We start from the raw sequence: 18,827 nt of genomic DNA on the forward strand, positions 1-18,827 counted from the left end.
AAACCCAACGTGAGAAATGACGCCATCTTGAATCAGCTGTGAAGGATGAGGTATGCGTTTCTGGGGATAGACACGTCACCAGCCTGATCAGCCAATCACGTGAGAGCGTTGGACAATTTTGGGACGCATGGTGTTGGACAGAAACAAGTGTTTCAGGACATCAGGACTCCTGCACTGCTGGATACTTTCAGGGACACGATCAGTGGCGGTTCCTTCATGAATGGCGCACTGAGGATGCTCCTCCCACAAAAACCTGAAATTCTCAGCAGCAAGCGAACCCTCCACCTCCCCATCAACGGCACGTCCATAAGAGCATTAGGGAACTAGTTCAAGGTGCAGCTGAAGCTCAGAGATAACACGTCTTATTTGCATCTAGTGCCCCCCCGTTCCTGATGCTGCCCTGGGCAACTGCCCATGTGGGCTCTGTGGTAAGACTGCTGCACAGGGAGGTTCTGCTTCTGCTTTTCACAGACATGTTCTGTTGTCTCCTACTGGTCCGGCTGCAGAGGTGGTGCGGTCCGGTGGGGGAAACCTACAGAACCGTGTTTCAAAGTTCTCCTGGTGGTCTGGGCTGCTCCTGGAAGATCTGCGAAGACAGACGTCTTTGAGGGCGAAGGCAACATGGCAACCAACGAAAGATTCACTGCAAGGAGTTAAAAGTGGATTATGATAAAGATGCAAAACAAACCAGCTCTGAACTCGTTTATTGATGTAAAAATAGGAGGAGAAGTCTTAAATTCCCTAAAAGCCCAGCTAGAACTGGGTCCATGTAAGACAGAGTGCTGAGGAGACTTCATGGACACTTTTCTGCATCAGCAGGAGGTTCCTCTGGGAAAAACCAGCAGCTTCAGGATTCTCCTACAGGGACAGATACGGCCTGAATGTGCCTGATCCTGGCTGGGTTGTCCCTCGTCTCTGCCAGTACTTCCTGGTTTCCCTGATCCCAGTCCTGATCCCAGTCCTGATCCAAGTCCTGATCCCAGTCCTGATCCAAGTCCTGATCCCAGACCTGATCCCAGTCCTGATCCCAGTCCTGGTTCCCAGTCCTGATCCTAGTTCTGATCCCAGTCCTGGTTCCAGTCCTGATCCCAGTCCTGATCCTAGTCCTTATTCCAGACCTGGTTCCAGTCCTGGTTCCAGTCCTGATCCCAGTCCTGATCCCAGTCCTGGTTCCAGTCCTGGTTCCAGTCCTGATCCCAGTACTGGTTCCAGACCTGATCCCAGACCTGATCCCAGTCCTGATCCCAGTCCTGGTTCCAGTCCTGATCCCAATCCTGGTTCCAGTCCTGATCCCAGTCCTGGTTCCAGACCTGATCCTAGTCCTGATCCCAGACCTGATCCCAGTCCTGATCCTAGTCCTCATCCCAGTCCTGATTCCAGTCCTGGTTCCAGTCCTCATCCCAGTCCTGATTCCAGTCCTGATTCCAGTCCTGATTCCAGTCCTGATCCCAGTCCTGATCCTAGTCCTGATCCTAGTCCTGATCCTAGTCCTGATCCCAGTCCTGATCCCAGTCCTGGTTCCAGTCCTGGTTCCAGTCCTGATCCCAGTACTGGTTCCAGACCTGATCCCAGACCTGATCCCAGTCCTGATCCCAGTCCTGGTTCCAGTCCTGATCCCAATCCTGGTTCCAGTCCTGATCCCAGTCCTGGTCCCAGACCTGGTTCCAGTCCTGATTCCAGTCCTGGTCCCAGTCCTGATCCCAGTCCTGATCCTAGTCCTGATCCCAGTCCTGATCCTAGTCCTGATCCTAGTCCTGGTTCTGTCCCGGTGTCTACTGGGTCTTTTTTTTCCCCACCTGTACCTTCTCTTTAAAAATAAAATTAACTCCATGTTCAACCAGCTACTTCTTGATTGGTGCTCCAGTTTCAGAGGCGCCTGACAACTTTCCTCATTATGGGACAGTAAAGGTCTTCTTATCTAATCTAATCTTATCTAATCTCTCATTAATCAGGCTGCAGTCAGCTGGACATAAAAGGAGAAGAAAAAAGTAGATGCATATAAAAACAAAACAAGAAATTGGGGCATTTTAATTTTAATTGTTTGTTAAATTGTAATTGTTAAACCACTTTGTGTTGTTTTTGTTGTGTATGGAAAGTATCAAATCAAAATAATCAAATCATAATAATCAAAACAATCCATTTTAAACTGTTACAGTTGGTACGTTGACCGCCAGTAGGGGGCGCTGTTGAGCCCCAAACCATCAGACCGTCTCAGGTCCTTCCCTCCCTGCATTCATGCTGACCTCCCACACCGTTACCCATCAGCCCCTGTGACCTTTGCCCTCACACCTTTACGTAACGCCGGGCCACACCTGCAGAAACTGTACGTGTGTGAACCCGCAGGACAAACCGTCAGAGATTAATGACAGAGCAGCAGGCTGGATGTGTGTCACAACTGATTGCTTCCTGTTGGTCTGCAGGGATTAAGGTGTGGTTGAGAGGGAGGAGGCGTGTCTGAGTAAGCATTAGTAATCAGTTCGCTGCCACTGCTTTGTCTTGTGGAGCGCTACAGTTTGACTCCAGGACAAAAGCTTGTGTTGTTATGCGTTATTCACCGCTAACACAACAACGCAGCAGGTTTCTCATTCACGGCGGTTCCTCTGCTCGCTCTACGCCGTCTATGAGCCGTGAACCGGGAGGATTAGGAGTTCCAGTCACAAACGTGACTCACTCACTGGGATTGTGGAAACACTTGTCACCGCGTCTCAATCTGACAGCAAAATCGTCCTTTGTGTCTCATGGAAACCTGCAAGAAGTACATAAAGACTGAGAGGATTAAATCCAAGCAAAGAGTTTTATTATCCATCCAAAAAATACATAGATTAATAAATTACAGCAGCGTTCCTAAAATGACCTTGAAGAGAACAAATCTGGTTTTCCTCCTATTTACAGCGTCAGTTTCTCTGTGAAAGATCAGGAGTCATCTTCTGTCATGTAATCTGCAGACTGAGGCCTGTAGAGTCTGAGGTGCACTGCAAAAACGGATATAAAAATAAGTAAAATGTTCTTAAAATTTGTGCTTTTGTCCTAGATTTGAGCAGGTAAATAATTTTATTTGCCAATTAAATCAGTATTTTGACCCCTAAACTAAGATAATTAGACATCCTGCACTTGAAATGAGACGTTGGAGATAAGTTGTTCCGAGTTTTAAGCACATAAGTCTTATTCCATTGGCAGATTATCTTATTTATCTGCTCAAATCAAAGACAGATACACTCATTTTAATAAAATATTGCTTATTTTTAGTTCCGTTTTTGCAGTTTGGAGCTCATTGCTCTGAGCCTTCCGCTCTGGCCTTGGGCTGAATCTGCTGGATGTCCAACCTGGAAGGCTGGAAGCTGCTGAGATGTTCTCCTCCCTGCAGGATGATGACTTCAGGTGTGAAAAATGTGTGGGTTTTGGACACTGTAAGTTAGATTTTTCACCATTACTGTAACTTTTCAACAAGTAAAAATTTATATGGGGAACCGACTCTGGCATAACTACAAATAAATACATTTAAAAACTAAGTAATTAGTAAATTAAGTTGACAATTATGATGAAAAAGAAATAAATGTGGTGATCATTAAAAAGAGTAATAAAAAAATCAGCTAATTAAAAGAGACATTAACATTTATGTCTCATTTTATAATTTAATTACTACTTACATTTATTTGTTTGCTGTATTTTTATGCGTTTAATTTATGTTTATTTATTTACTGGGCATGTATCTATTTCTATATTTATTTTTAGTTATGTCAGAGTCGGTCCTCCATACTTTCAAATGCATTGCAATTTAAAAAAAAACAATAATTCTGTTCTAACCTGGATATATAAAAACTCATTTGAGAGCAATTAATGACATTTCTGTTTCTGCAGAGAGACACCAGGGTTGTATGAGGCCCTGAGCAGAAATTCTTTTGGGGCCCTTTTATTTGGTTCATACTGGAATATTATATATTATTTATTTATTACTATAAATATTATACTGGAAAGGTTTTTCATTCTAGATTTAATGTGACCCAACAATTAACTGAACTGACAGAGAGGGTTTGACTTGATAATCATAGCAATCTCCATAATAATGATGATAATAATAACAACTATTATTATTATCATTATTATTATTGCTTGTGGCAGCTATAGTATTAAGGCCTTAACCTGCCAGTAAGTATGTGGGGCTTCAGAATAAAGTTTATTCTTTATAACATTTTTCAAATAAAAAAAATCTATCAAATCAATATTTGATAGATTAGAAAATTCTAAATCAGGCATAAAAAAGCGATATGCTGCCTTTTCAAAACAGTTCACTTTGTTTTAATAAGTTTATAGATATTATTGTAAAATAAAACAGTTTATTATGTGGATTTTTGCAAAAGTAGGTTTCCTAGTATTATTCGAACAAAACCAGACCTGAAAAAGGAACCATTTCAAAATAAAAGCATTAGTATCTCACAGGTTACATTGTAAAAAATGGACGCTCTGCACTGCTAGATTAACTTAACCAGTAATAACAAAAAAATAGACCAGAGCAAACAAGGGATTCTGTTGGATTTTCAAAATAAAGCTCTTCATTAAAAGTTAAATTTTTTCATCGTTCTGTAATTACAAATATTCATTATTCCTAATTAGCTTTAAACACCCAAACAGATGGATGGATGGATGATGATAAATGGATGGATGGATGGATGGATGGATGGATGGATGGATGGATGATAAATGGATGGATGGATGAATGGATGGATGGATGGATGGATGGATGTTGGGTTGAATGGATGGATGGATGGATGGATGGATGATGGATGGATGGATGGATGGATGATGGATGGATGGATGATAAATGGATGGATGATGGATGGTTGGATGATGGATAGATGGATGATGGATGGATGAACAGGAAGGAGGTGTTAGCAGCAGGACTGAACTGTCAGACTGTTCTTAAAGTGAACCGACTCCTTCCTGCAGCCTGGTTCTGACAGCGAATCATTCAGTCATGTCCAGCAGACTGAATCACTTTCTACGGTTCCTGCAGGAAGCCGCCTGCACCTTCCTGCAGGAACATGAAAAGCAGATGCAAAGCGTTGCATCAGAGGCTGCTGTGCTCCGTCGCCATGGTGTCGTGTTGCCACGGTGTCGCCATGGGTACTCTGAGGGTCACTCGTGATGAGGTCACATCCCGATGATCCTCCTCTGGGAGGTGGAAGACGCTAATCCACTTACTGCCGACCGGCTCAAATACACAGAGAGAGACGAGGCGCTTCCCAACAGACCAGGAGTGTTTAATTCGTCCTGAATTCCCCGTTTCTCTCGTCCTTCACATCGTCGTCCTTTACCAGGAAAGAACAAGACCTGAAATATTTTAGTTTTTATAGACCTGAATAAAAACTAGATGATGTCTGAGACAGAGACGTCCGTAGGAACCTCCATAAACCTGCAGCGTTCACGCCTTCTCACCTTGTTCTGACCTGAGGATGGATAGTTGTCATCCAGATCTTTCTCAGACCGTCTGTTCCCGGGTAGATGAGGAGGCTGTTTCAGGAAACTAAGACTCAGCTTTTATCGTCACAGCATTTGTTCCCTCATAAGAATCAATTCATTTTAATTCATGTTTATTTATATAGCGCCAATTAACATACACATCATCTGAAGTCTCTTTCCAAAGTCAGACTCCATCAGATCCTCCAGGTTGGTGAGAAAGTTTCCTCTCTAAGGAAACCCAGCAGGTTGCATCAAGTCTCTCCAAGCAGCATTCACTCCTCCTGAAAGAGCGTAGAGCCACAGTGGACAGTCGTCTGCATTGTTGATGGCTTTGCAGCAATCCCTCATACTGAGCATGCATGAAGCGACAGTGGAGAGGAAAACTCCCCTTTAACAGGGAGGAGAACCTCCAGCAGAACCAGAACCAGGCTCAGTGTGAACGCTCATCTGCCTCCACCCACTGGGGCTTAGAGAAGACAGAGCAGAGACACAGAAAGCTCAGAAGCTCACATTGACCCAGGAGTACTTTCTATGTTAGAGAAGACAGAGCAGAGACACAGAAAGCTCAGAAGCTCACATTGACCCAGGAGTACTTTCTATGTTAGATGGTAATAGAGGATGATCTGCCTCCCCTGATGATGTCACAGCTAACAGAACGCCAGACCAGGTGTACCTTCTATGAAGAGAAAAATGACAGAGAACAAAAAGTTAAAAGCTAATAATGGTTTCTATGGAGCGCTAGCTGCTGCTACTGAGTCTGGATGACTGGTGAGAGACAGGAGAGCGACCTTAAAGACGGATAAAATGCAGCATGACCGTTCAAAAATCAGATACATTTCTGAATTAGCACCACATATAGAAATGCCAAATCAAATGTTTTTGGGCGTGAAAAGATCAGAATTGGGTGTCATTTCCCTCCAGTGTGACCGTAGCCTAATGTCCCCCACACCATGATGCCCCCACCGATCAGAGGCAGCAGGGATTCATGCCTTCATGTCCAGATCTGACAGCTGAAGCAGGAACTGGAACCCATGAAAGCAGACAACATTCAGAACGTCTACATGCGCTGAGCTGAATCTCTTGTCTGGGCTTCAGGATCCTTTCACTGATGCTGAAGCTTCAGCTGTAGAAAGTTCAACAACTGGATGGATTTTTGGAGGAAGACGACATCATGGACACTTTTTATCCGGGTTTCCCAAATTGCTCTCAACAAAGACGGCGTGATAAAAAATCACAAGACTCTGGTCAGTATTCTGTGGTATTGGTGTTAAACTGGTTTATAATTTATCAGAAACATAGTTTACTGTTTTCATGAATCAGGTCCGTCTTGTGAGGTACCTCAAAGTTCAGTTTTGGGCCCAATTCTGTTTTTGTTGTATTTATATCTATTAGGGGCCGTCCTGCAGCGCTGGGACAGAAAGTCATATCTGTATGCTGATGACATTCAACTGCTGCTCTGAATGAACTTCTGACATCTACAGGCTGCCTGGATTCAGCATCTTTCTGTCAGAAATCAAACTATGGCTGTACAACAATTGTTAAATGCAAACAAGACTGAAAGTCTTCTCATTTCCCCTGATTAAAAGAGTCCTTTAATCAGACAGCGGCTTGCTTCTTTAGCTCCTGCTGTGAGATGTAGCCTCAGAAATCTGGGGGCCATCTCTGACAGCTCCTTGTCTCTTCTGTAAAATGCTACTAACTGCTTTTATCACTCAGGAAACCTTTCCAAGCAGAGATCCTTTGTGTCACGGATGCTCACGCTTTAATTTCTTCTTGTTCAGACTACAGGATCAGTGGTGTAACTTGTCTAACCAGGACCTCCTTATGCCGGCTTCAGCCTGCAGACTGCTGCAGCGACGCTGCTGACAAAGAAGAACTCCTGCTCCTCCTGCACCGCCTCTCTGTGCACACACACGTGCATTTAGCAGCAAATATGTTCAGACGCATCATTCAGACAGGCTTTTACTAAATGGCTTTTAAACACTTTATTCTCTGGGATGTTACTGTCTGGGAAAGGTGATGTAGAAATACAGTTTTACTTTGTTAACTACAACGAAGTGAGGTGCAAACGTTTCTATTAAACAGGCAGGAAAGAAAAAGAAGATAAACAGGATCTGCCAAAGAGCAAGTTAAATAAACACGTAGCAGCAAACACACACACCTATATATATATATATATATATATATATATATATATATATATATATATATATATATATATATATATATATATATATATATATATATATATATATATATACACACACACATACAATGTTTATATACACACAATGATCCTCTCTGCCTTTTTGGTGACCCTCTGGAGCTTTTTCCAATTTGCCACCATGCAAATAGGAATGAAAACACAGCTTTTCCTTCCACTAAACCTTCCATCCATAAGCGGGGGTGCAGCACTCTATGGTCTCTGCTGCTGGTGGAGGGGGTCAGCGACTGTCTGCCGGACAGTCCAGTCAGCAGTCTTCCCCTTGATTGATTAGGCCATCAAAAATATTTCTGTATATTTTAATGGTATTAAGTGATATAGAAACTAAATATAAGATGCACCTGTATGTATTTGATTCTGTGGGAGAACATGATGCATAAACACCGGGGTGGGATTTGAACCAAAGACGTTTTGCACACCTCCCTCTGACCTTCAAATAAATACTATTAATAGTGAGATACCTTTTTTCTTTTTCTTTTTTTTTAAGTACAAACTTTCTAAAAAAACGCATTTAATTAAAGTCTTAATGATTTAATAGATGCGGAGCTGGAGAAAAAAAAAACGCAGGGAAACACAGTGAGGGCCCTCCAGAGGTGACCGGGAAATCCTGCTCTCTGCGCCGGCAGACAGAGCCTCCTCCTCGGCCACTGCCCCTCCTCCCCTCCCTCTACCCTGGTTGCGCGTTGGGGGATCCGACGACGTCACACACACACACACACACACACACACACACACACACACACACACACACACACACACACACACACACACACACACAGGCATACGCACGCGCACGCGCACATGCACGCGCTTTCTGCCTCTCTCTTTCTCTCAGCGGCTCCGTGTCTCTCGCTCCTCTCCGCTGCTATTCTGGGAAGTGGCGCTCGGAATAACCCCCGTGTGAGCGGGAGTGCGTGCGTGTGCGTGTCTCCTGATTTCACCCTGACACACGCACAGCCACAGGCTCACAACACAGCCAGATCACCGAGTGTCTGTCTGCAGCCGAGGAGCTCCGCACGCTCAGATCTGCTCGGAAAACCAACGGATTTTAAAACAGATTTCGGACATTTTTTTGGTGTGTTTTTGGTTTTACGCGCAACTCTCGCCTCTCATCTGCGCCTCTGCTCTCCTCTCCGTCCGCGGTGGATCTCTACCGACCATCTTCTGCTGTCGGGGAGCAGCCAGAGCTCGTTCCGGGATCGGCTCCGCTGTCACCGGGCTGCCGCTGTTGACATTTTACGCAGACTGAAGGTAAGAAACCAAACCTACCCGGACGGATTTTTACGCGCAGCACAGAGCCAGGGTGGCTTTTCTGCGCCATGTCAGTGGTCCCGCTTCGCTTTCTGACCAGTTTAGCCTGGAAGGGCAGCGCTATGCAGGGGGAATACCCCGGGCACGCATTTCATTGCATGCAGATTACCCGGGTTGCGTAATATCCTGAGGAATTCGCAGCAGCCTACGCGGTCGGTCAGGCTGCAAAGGCCGGCGGAGGGGGGCCAGGGGGACGCGGGGGAGGAAAAGGCACCATGGTGGATTAAGCTTTGAAAAGTGAAAGGTGTGATTTTATTTGCGCCGCTGAAGTTGGTGTCCGATTTAAAACCCTCACTTCACTAAAGGGCTATTCCGCGGGTTTTACGCTCAGCTCTCACCCACACCGAGCAGCGATATAACTAAAATATACAAGAAGCGCCACCAAAGCATGTAAATGACATGGAATGGTCAGACTGCTGATCTACAGGCCCTGACCTGGACAGCAGGTTGATTATTATTATAAAACTCTTTTATTCCAGCCTGTTTCCAGTCGGTCGGCTTTGATTTCTCTATGGATCTGTTGACTCTCATAAAACATCACAGATGGGACCCATGATTCAAGCCCAGTAACCTTTCAGTGACCTCCTGCTGGTAGATATTATTAACTGCAGTAAGAAAACCACATTTTTATTTCTTTGTTTCAGACCTTCCATAATCGTTGTCGGGTTTATAGAAGTTGCAGAAGGTTCGGCCTCCTGGTTTCACAACTCTAACTGACCTCAGTATGTTCATGGCTTCATTTCTAGGCGGCTTAATATGTTTAGGGTGTAGCCTAAAGGCCGATGTTTGGACTGCTGCTTTTTATGATTAATGATCCAGCTCAGAATGGCTCCACTATTAATGTTAATCTCTATGCAGCTGATTCACTGATTTACTCCAGACAAGAAGAGACGCGTAGCTGGGCTCAAAATGTTTTCACTGTCTAACAAACAAATGTTATTTTATAAATCAAGTGGATCCACTGACTTTGTGACTGAGACTGGACGTGTTTCTTTGTATTAATATTGTGATTAGTGAATAAATATGAATTAAAACTGGGTTTTTATCCATGAAACCGGTCCTGTTTCTCTTTTAAACCCACAAAAGACACGTCTGTACTGGATTTTGGGAGCATCGTATATTTGCATGCCAGGTTACTTTTACTGGTCTCAGAACTTCTGACGGTTCTGAGAGTCAGGATGTTGCTGGAGACGAGGCCTTTATAATGGATTAAGTTGTAAGATGTCCGAAGTCTCCAAGGGCTGTCGCTCTAAATGCTTTCAGAGGACTTAGAAACCAGTACATCTCATTGCAGATGCTTTAAACGCTTTTATCCCATGATTTGATATTTAAAATTGTGTTTAAAACTGTTCATATGTTGCTTTTGTGGCCAGAAACTTCTTGTAAAATTCATTTTTTTATTCTCAGTGAGTGTTTCCTGGTTAATTAAAGGTACAATCACATTAAAATAGCGTCACATTTCCTTACAGTGGGCAGTGAGTTAGGTGCAGAAGCTAAATGTAAACCTTTAAAACATGTAGGGAAGATCTCTCAGTGGGTAGAAATTAATAAACAATTAATATCTGAGAGATTTTGGGCTTAAAATGACAGACTTCACCTCAGTTTGGTTCCAGATGTTAAACTGAGACAAAGCCAGTCCAGTTCAGCTCCAATGAAACTTAAATAAAGAATCAAACCAGGTACGTGATAATGGACCCAGACGAGCCGGTTAGGCCCAGAATCAGTGAGTCCAGGCTGGATTTCATGTGGCCGGTGAGCTGGAGCGCATTCTGGGCTGTTTTAACGACATTTTAGTGTTTCAGCAAGAGGAATAAAGAGATTCCAGATTATAAACTGATGTTTTAGGGAATGTGATCCAGTGTAGGATCACCTGGTTCTGTGGTTTTAGAACTGGACTTGATTGATCTACAGAATTCTGGTATTTTTTAAACAATATATCAAAGTGGGTTCAGTGTAAAATAACCCGTCTGAGTGGCTCAGCGTGAAGTCGTCTCACGATCCTCTGTAGGTTCAATTTCAGCTTCTTCCTGCTGCATGTCAAGTTGCCCATGAGCAAGGCACTGCCCACTGGTCTGTGCATGGACGTGGACGTGAAAGGTTCTGTTGTTAAGCGCTCGGAGTGGCTGGTTCTGGTTTGAGAACGGGGAACTGTCGCTTTAACAGGAAGCTGTGAAGCAGAGAGCAGCTTCGGCTCTGGCTTTCACTTTGACTCTGCAGAGTTTGGGCTCCGGCAGCAGAGCTGAGCGATAAGCCGCTCCTCTGAGCTCCGGCTCTGACCCTCAGTGCTTCCTTGTTTCGCATCAAAGTGACATTCCTGAGATTCTCCAGCAGCTGCTGCAGCTTTCCAGCCGCTCCGGCTCCAGTTGTTGGAGTTTCTTCCTCAGATGGGAGGGCCTTTATCTGCTCATCGCTGTCTGTCCTCCCTCCTGTGTGTGTGAGAGGCAGGAGGGATGGTGGGTGGTGTGCTGGCTGGTTCCGGGAATGTTCCATGACGCTGCCGTCAAGAGAGGGGCCCCGGCCGGGGAGTCTGCGAGCAGCGACTGGCTGCGGCTCCTCCTGCATGAGAGCTGCAGCTCCAGGGAGGAGGACGGCTGTCTCTCCAGGAAAAGTGAGTCTGAGGAGGGAAGTCCCCTCTGAGATGGGGTCAGGGGTCAGACACAAGGGGGTGGGGTTAGGTGTTTGTTTGATTTGGCTTTAATGCCTGAACAAATTAAAATATTCTGTTTTTAATAGAAGGGAAATTTTAATTTGGGTCATTTCAGCAGAATTCCTCTGGCGCCGGTTCTAGAAATCCCAGCTCTGTGCAAATGGGTTTGAACCCAATTACGTCTGAATGCAGACCTTCTTTCTGCAGGACTTTAGTTTTACTGGCCGTGTTTTCCAGGTCTGGAGAGGAAAGCAGGAACCGTCAATCCGCTGCACTAAGTAAATGGTCACGTTTGCATTCATTCTGTCAGATTGAGCAAAAAACTAGGGCTTGAAGCCTGTCAAAAAAAATAAACCGAAACCCAACGATTATAGAAGATATCTAACATTAAGCGTTTCTGCTTTCATATAGCAGCCTCTATGCCTATGAAATACTTAATGTCATATAACGTCCATAATAATTGGACTTTGGGTTTGACATTTTGTCAGTTTTATGTGCTTATTAGGAGCAATATGAAAGAGAAATTTGGTGATCATTGATCGTTGATTAGGTACATTAAACCACGTTAAGCCTTTTTCTCGCCATAGGCGCCAATGAAGAAGAAAACGTTAATGTGAGATATCTTCTATAATCATTGGGTTTCGGTTTATTTTTTTTGACAGGCTTAAGTCTTCATGACAAGGTATGGCCATGAGAAATTTGGTGATGATTCCTCGTTGTTTTCCTACCATAAGCCACATTAAGCTTTTTCACGTTAAGCGTTTTAGAATGTCCCGTAAATGGTCACGTCAGATTGAGCTAAAAACGAGAGAGAGAGCTCTGGAAAGGATCCCTGGTCTCTTCAGCCCAGAGGGAGCGGGTCAGCGGGTTTTCAGCCGCCGGGACACGTGCCGCCGCTGACTCTGGGCGTGGGTCGGACGCCCGTCTGCGACGTGGAAGGCCGACCTACGTACCATCTGTGCCGCTGCCGCCTCAGATGGCCAGCGCCGCGGCGTGCGTGGGCGCCAGCATCCACACACACGTTACCATGGAGGCGAGCGTGCAGGAGCTGATTCTCTGCTCTCAGCGCTCGCTTGTTCCACCGCTCAGGCCTTCTGGGCGCTCCTGGTGTTTTTGCACGCAGCCATCACTGGAGTGCAGAGGATCCCTTAATGTGTGCCTGGAAGATTTGTTGACAGTAATCACGGCTCTGTTTTGGAGGCGAAGGAGCTGCTGTGTCAGCAGTTGCTCTGATCTCGGCGTGCTGGTGACCTTCACCGGCGCTGGCTCGCCCTGCAGGAGCAGTAATCTCTCTGAGGGAGCTGCCAAAATGCTCCTGCAGGTCACCGGTGGATGATTTACCAGAGCAGCAGCGATGAAGACCCGCTGCATGTCTGCCCAGCATCTGGTTTCAGGGGCGATCCGGTGGCTCTCAGTCTGCTGCTTGTACTGCTAAGAAGCTGGAACCTTCCTGCTTTACTTCCACTGGATCCTCTTTAATCCACACAGGCTCAGAATTATACATACATGGGTAAATTCTTCTTGAAATGAAAGTATTTTTCCTTGATTTGAGCAGGTAAATAGCACTATTTACCAATAGAATAAGATTTTTGCCCTTAAAATAGGATAAATCCATCTCCATAATCTTATTTCAAGTGCAGTATATCTAATTATCGTATTTTAGGGGTAAAAATACTCATTCCATTGGCAAATAATCTTATTTACCTGCTCAAATCAAGGGCAAATACATTAATTTCAAGTAAATTTTACTTATTTTTAGTTCTGTTTTTGCAGTGCAGCCGTTTAGTGGCGCCTCTGAGGTAAAGTTGGAAAAAACAGCCCCACAGCATGATGCTGCCACCACCGTGCCTGGGAGCTGGTGCAGGGTGTCCGAGGGTTCAACAGTTCGATCTTCTAATCCGACTTCTTCGCTTGATGGATTTTCTTCACAGAAAGTGCTCAACCTGTGTGCATGTGGATGTCTCCATAAAAACCAGGATTCGTCCACAGAGACGTCCACTTCTACAGGTTTCTGGTGATTCCCCTGACGGCCTCGTCTCCGTCTGATGGTAGCTGAAGCTTTGTGAGGCGTGCTGTCCAGAAGGGCCGTCCGCCTGCCTTCTCTGGCAGCTGCTGCGCGGCACACGTGTTCGCCTCACATTTGCTGTCAGTTATCGGGGCGCACACATCATAGCTGGAGAATTTGAGATGACTGCAGATGTATGGCATGGTGTGAAGAGGAAACACTCGGCTTTGCCTTCAGCTCCGTGTTGGGGGCGTCCTGGCGTGTCCGGGAACATTCGCGCGTACGGAGGAGGAACCTTGGAGCACAGAATGTTCTCCTTTGGTTGAACAAGCAGCTGAGAGGACATCCTGGTTTAAACACTGAAGGATGTGGATGTTCCTCCAGCTCAGGTTTTATGGGAATGGTTAGGTGGCCGTTTGTTGATGTATGAAGGCTTTAATGTTAGGTATCCACTTATTTTTTCAATCTTTTTCATCATATCATCATTACCAGCTGTCCTTAACATACGTAATAAATATTCAATAATTTCCCCCTATTTCTATCCTTTAAATGAGAGTTTTTGCTGATTAATACATATTTGTGTTGTTTTTAGGAAAGAAAAATGTTAGATTTTTCTTTCCTAGATTCTGTTTCTGTCGTTCGTTTCAGTTCTTCATGATTTTAGAAGTAGTGTTAGATCCTTATTTTCCCACCTGTCTGTTCTTAGTTCTGTTTATTGGGTCAAATCTGTTTATCCACCATGTTTCCCTGTAAGGTTCTGCTCTCCTGTCTCTGTCAGATCATTGCTCCCTCTGCTTAATTAATGTTTCACCTGCTCTAATTGCTCCACCTGTCTTCCCTTCGGTCTCTTCCTCTATTTATTCAGTCACTCCCATTATCAGGTCCTCCGTTAAGCAACCCATGTTCTGGCCACAAATGTTGCAAAGAGTTGCTCTTTTCCGTCCCATAAATATCGTATTTTTCGGACTTTAAGTCACACTTATTTTTCATAGTTTGGTCGATCCTGCGACTTATAGTCAGGTGCGACTAATATATCAATTTTAAATGGTAATTCATATTAACCAGCATGAACCAAGGAGGAAACATTACCGTCTATAGCCACAAGAGGGCACTCTACGCTTGTTAAAACTATCCTGCTCCTGTAGCACTTAAAAATTTATTGAAACATAAACTTCTAGACAACAAAGACTGAACATGTACATATGTTGTTTCATTGTTTCAGTCTTTATTCACGCAGCAGAGCGTTGTGTGGAGCAGCTCTAAGGAACCAGAATTAGACAGAACCTGTTACTGGTCCGTGAAGCTAATAGCAGCTAGCGCTAGCTTACAGCTCTGTTGTCCGGGTGGTTTATAATTTCTCTGACGGAAACATCTGTGTCGTACTGTTAGCTTAGCATGTAGCACCGTTACGCTCACGGTCTAATTTTAGCGTAATTAGACAGAACCTGTTAGTGGTCTGTGAAGCTAACAGCAGCTAGCGCTAGCTTACAGCTCTGTTGTCCGGGTGGTTTATAACTGAGCTTCATGTTGCTCTGACTGTTAGCTTAGCATGTAGCACCGTTATGCTCACGGTCTAATTTCAGCGTAATTAGACCGAAATACTCTGATGAGAACTTTCCTGGCTGGAGTTGGTGGCTTGTTATGCTAATTTACTCCATTCAGCGTCCCAGATGTGTTCCATGTTATTCAGAAGATTGTGGATGCAGCTGTGGAATTTAATAAGTTGCTTTACCAGATTAAATGTCAGGTTTTAGTCTTGGATTGTGTGAAATAAATGTCTAAATAAAAGCGACTTATATTCCGGAGTGACTTATAGTCCGAAAAATACGGTAGTTGATGTACAGTAAAGTATAATATTGTTGGCTGATTGAAAACAACAAAACTTAAATTCTAAAAGGATTAAAAAGTAAAAATGTAATTGCATTGACAGTGTGACTTTTGTTTAGGATCAATGGCACAAAAGAGCTGAAGTGAGACAGATTGTTCTATATTGTGGTTGTAATGCTTGGTGTAAAAAAAATAAAATCCTGAAAAATAAAATTCAGCCAGAATGCGAAACCTGTCCAGATTAGTTGCTGTGGTAATAAACTGGGGAATAAATAGGGACTTCAGATGTAGCATCTGCTGAAAGTGTTTATTTCCCAGACAGCTTATCAGATAAACCAGGAGGTTATTTCTGTGTTTAAGGAGCGCTGCTGCCAACTAGGCCACAAGATCAGCATCATTTTCCAACATGGCCGCCTGGGATCATATTTTTATTTGAATTGGGCCCGTTTGCGTGTTTAAGTTAAGCAGAAGTTAAATATTGTCCCCCAGCCGCTCTGCTCTGCTGTCACGGCACCGTTTCTCCTCCTGGTGGATCACCTCTGAGAAAACAAGGTGTGTGTTTGCAAAGAGCGCAGCTACAGCGCCGCAAACATCTGGATGGAGCTGCTTCCTGATCCAGTCGCTCGATTTAACCCGCGTTTGTGTGCAATCACCCGGGAGCTGCGAGGGAACCTGAGAGCGCTCCGGTGTGCACACAGGAAGCCTAATGAGCCGGCTGACCGGTACCTCCGGGTGCGTCGCTGCATGTAGGCCTGGAGGATGAGACGTAGGAGGGAGGAGGAGAAAACTGTGGAGGGATATAAAGATGGGTGCCAAGAGAAAAAGTCAAGGAGGAAACCAGCAAATCTCCACAGCTATTCGTCAAAAGAGAAACAACAAGAGGATTTTGTCTGTGCAGACAGAGTTGTAGAAAAGACTGAGACCTTTACCTAAGCTGGCCCACTTTCTCAGCAGCTCGTAATTAGTCCCACTTCATGCATTTATGCATCAGATAGTGGAGCTAATTCAGTGTTTTGTAATCAGAAAATCCCAAATGGCTCAACCGACATTAGGTTTTCCTCTGCTGCGCCGTGTCCTGCCAGTTTGCACACTTAAGCTCCGCTTTGTTGATGTCACAACCGGCCGATTTTCAGCCAGAGATCTAAATCTAGAGCTTAGATAATAATTAAACTGTTCTCTAGGTGCTCATTTTAAAGGAGCTGGGAAATGTTTTGTGTTCTCCAGTTTCTGTCGTTTCTGCTGCTTCTCTTTAGCCAGAATAAGCCAGGAACAATAAATCTCTTTACTGTTTCATCCAGTAAAAAAGGTCACTGCAGTAAAAACCACAGAGCTGTTGGTGCCTCCGTTCCCCTGAAAACAAAGAAACCAGAGGAGAACGCATTTTTCTTAATTTAACTATCAAATGTTTTAATGCCATTTTATATTGTTTTAGCACCAAAAGAAATCTGGCGACACTTGAAATGTGTAACTGAATATATTCTGCAAAGGGGTGACAGAAAACGTCTGCAGAGGTTTTGGCATGGGTAGCATGAGGAACAGAACCACAGTGGTGTGAAGACACGACCCTGAGGTTCTCCGTGGTTCAGCCTGTAATCTAAACCCGCCGTAGGAGGATCCATCTGGTGATAAAATCAGGTTTTATGCCTGAAACACACATTTAGACAAGATTTGCTCTTATTTGGGTTTGGAGAAAAGTAGTTGGGGAAAGATAAACAAGAACAAAATATACTTATTATCAAAGTTCCTGGAGATCATCAGGAAAACGACTAAATACTTTAAAGAAACAACACTTCAGATTATGAGTAGGACATAAAAACAAAAACGTGTACAGGAGAAAAGCGGCAAAGCGTCTGTCAGGGGGAAATATGACGAATAAAGTTTGCTGAGAAGTTGCAAAGGATTAAAATGATGTAACTGTAACGAAGGAATGAGTCAGGAGTGGAAGAACGTCGCTCCACCTGTGTCGGTTTTTCGATTTCAGATTGTTGGTTTGGGCCGACTCGCTTTGACTCACCAGAACTCCTGGTGAACGACAGGCGCTCCCAGCGGCTCTGCTGTGAAACAAAGATTCCCGATGACGCGCCGGAAACGGCGGCTTTTAGCATCCGTCGCTCAGAATCTGCAGCCGCTATTTGGTGCCGACACGCTGCAGTGAAAACGAGAAATACGTGTGCGTGCGTGGGCCCACCAACACGAAACCAGATCTGGAACACGTTGGCGCTCAGAAGCGTCTGAACTCTCACTTTTTTAAGTTTTTAAAACTCTGAAGAGCTGCAGGCGTTTGGAGCGGCTGACTCCTGGACACGCAGACAGAGACGTTAAATAAGGCAGCAGGTATGTTTCTGTGGAGGACCAGTCTTAGTGTTCCTCCTGAACATCCTGATGTATTTTAAACACCTTAGAATACATGCAGCAGGTAAACTACGCCATGAGGAAGTGACAAGCTGTGGGTTTAGGGTGATTTTATTTCAGCGTTCCCTCATAGTGTGAAAAGCTGAGAGGGGAAAACAAAAGAGAAACCTGCAGGTACAAAGCAGCGTCAGAGACTGTGATCAAGCTGTTGGTCTCTAAGCCAAAAAACAAAGTTCTCCGTTTACCGGTTCCACGTTCCGACCCTCACCTGTGGTCATGAGGTCCGGGTCAGGGCCGAAAGAACCAGATCCTGGGAACGAGCGTCTGAAATGAGCTCAAAGTAGAGCCCCTGCTTCTCCGCAGCGAAGGGAGTCAGTGGAGGTGGTCTGGGGATCTGATCAGGATCAGCATCCTGGGGAGGAAACCCAGAGGGAGACCCAGAACTCCCTGGAGGGACTAAATGTCCCGTCTGTCCTGGGAACTCCTGAGGAATCCCCCAGAACGAGCTGGAGGAGGCTGCTGAGGAGAGGAATGGCTGTAGCCTGGTGAGACCATCCTGATGTCGCGAGCTTTCAAGGTTTCACTCGCAGATCAGTCTGGCTACTCTCCGTTAAAGAAAATTTGGAGCCGTTCACCAAACGAACGTCCAATCAGCGTTGGCTTTGAGGCGGGTTGAGGTGTGACGCAACGAGAAGCGCGACAGTTCAGTCTAAAGAATATGGCGGCTTCAGCTGATGAAACTAGCGTTAGCGTGGCTATCGAGCAAGTTTTATCGGAATTACAGAATATTTCTTCACTGAAAGAAGAGCAAAACGCTGCTCTGGAGGCTTTTCTCAGAGGAAAAGATGTTTTTGCTCTTCTCCCGACTGGTTAAGGCAAGAGCTTGTGGTTGTGTTTTCGTCGTCGCTGTTAGTACGTCATATGTTTCGTTGATCTGATTGGTTCATTTGGCCCGTCTATCACCAACATAGGCCAATCAGCTAACCAGTATTTTCCCCCCTTCC

The 18,827-nt window shown here is 44.8% G+C and overlaps 1 protein-coding gene across 1 annotated transcript in view; it reads left to right on the top strand.

Annotated features, from left to right (window-relative positions):
• The first annotated feature begins 8,489 nt into the window (after window positions 1-8,489).
• The window catches only part of hivep2a (HIVEP zinc finger 2a), a 111,997-nt gene continuing 101,659 nt past the window's right edge, over window positions 8,490-18,827 (top strand). The window contains exon 1 of the mRNA XM_021322459.2: window positions 8,490-8,932. The gene's annotated coding sequence lies outside the window, so the exon portion shown is untranslated. The remainder of the gene's footprint in view (window positions 8,933-18,827) is intronic.

Source organism: Fundulus heteroclitus, unplaced genomic scaffold (assembly GCF_011125445.2).
Source record: "Fundulus heteroclitus isolate FHET01 unplaced genomic scaffold, MU-UCD_Fhet_4.1 scaffold_36, whole genome shotgun sequence".
Taxonomy (NCBI): domain Eukaryota; kingdom Metazoa; phylum Chordata; class Actinopteri; order Cyprinodontiformes; family Fundulidae; genus Fundulus; species Fundulus heteroclitus.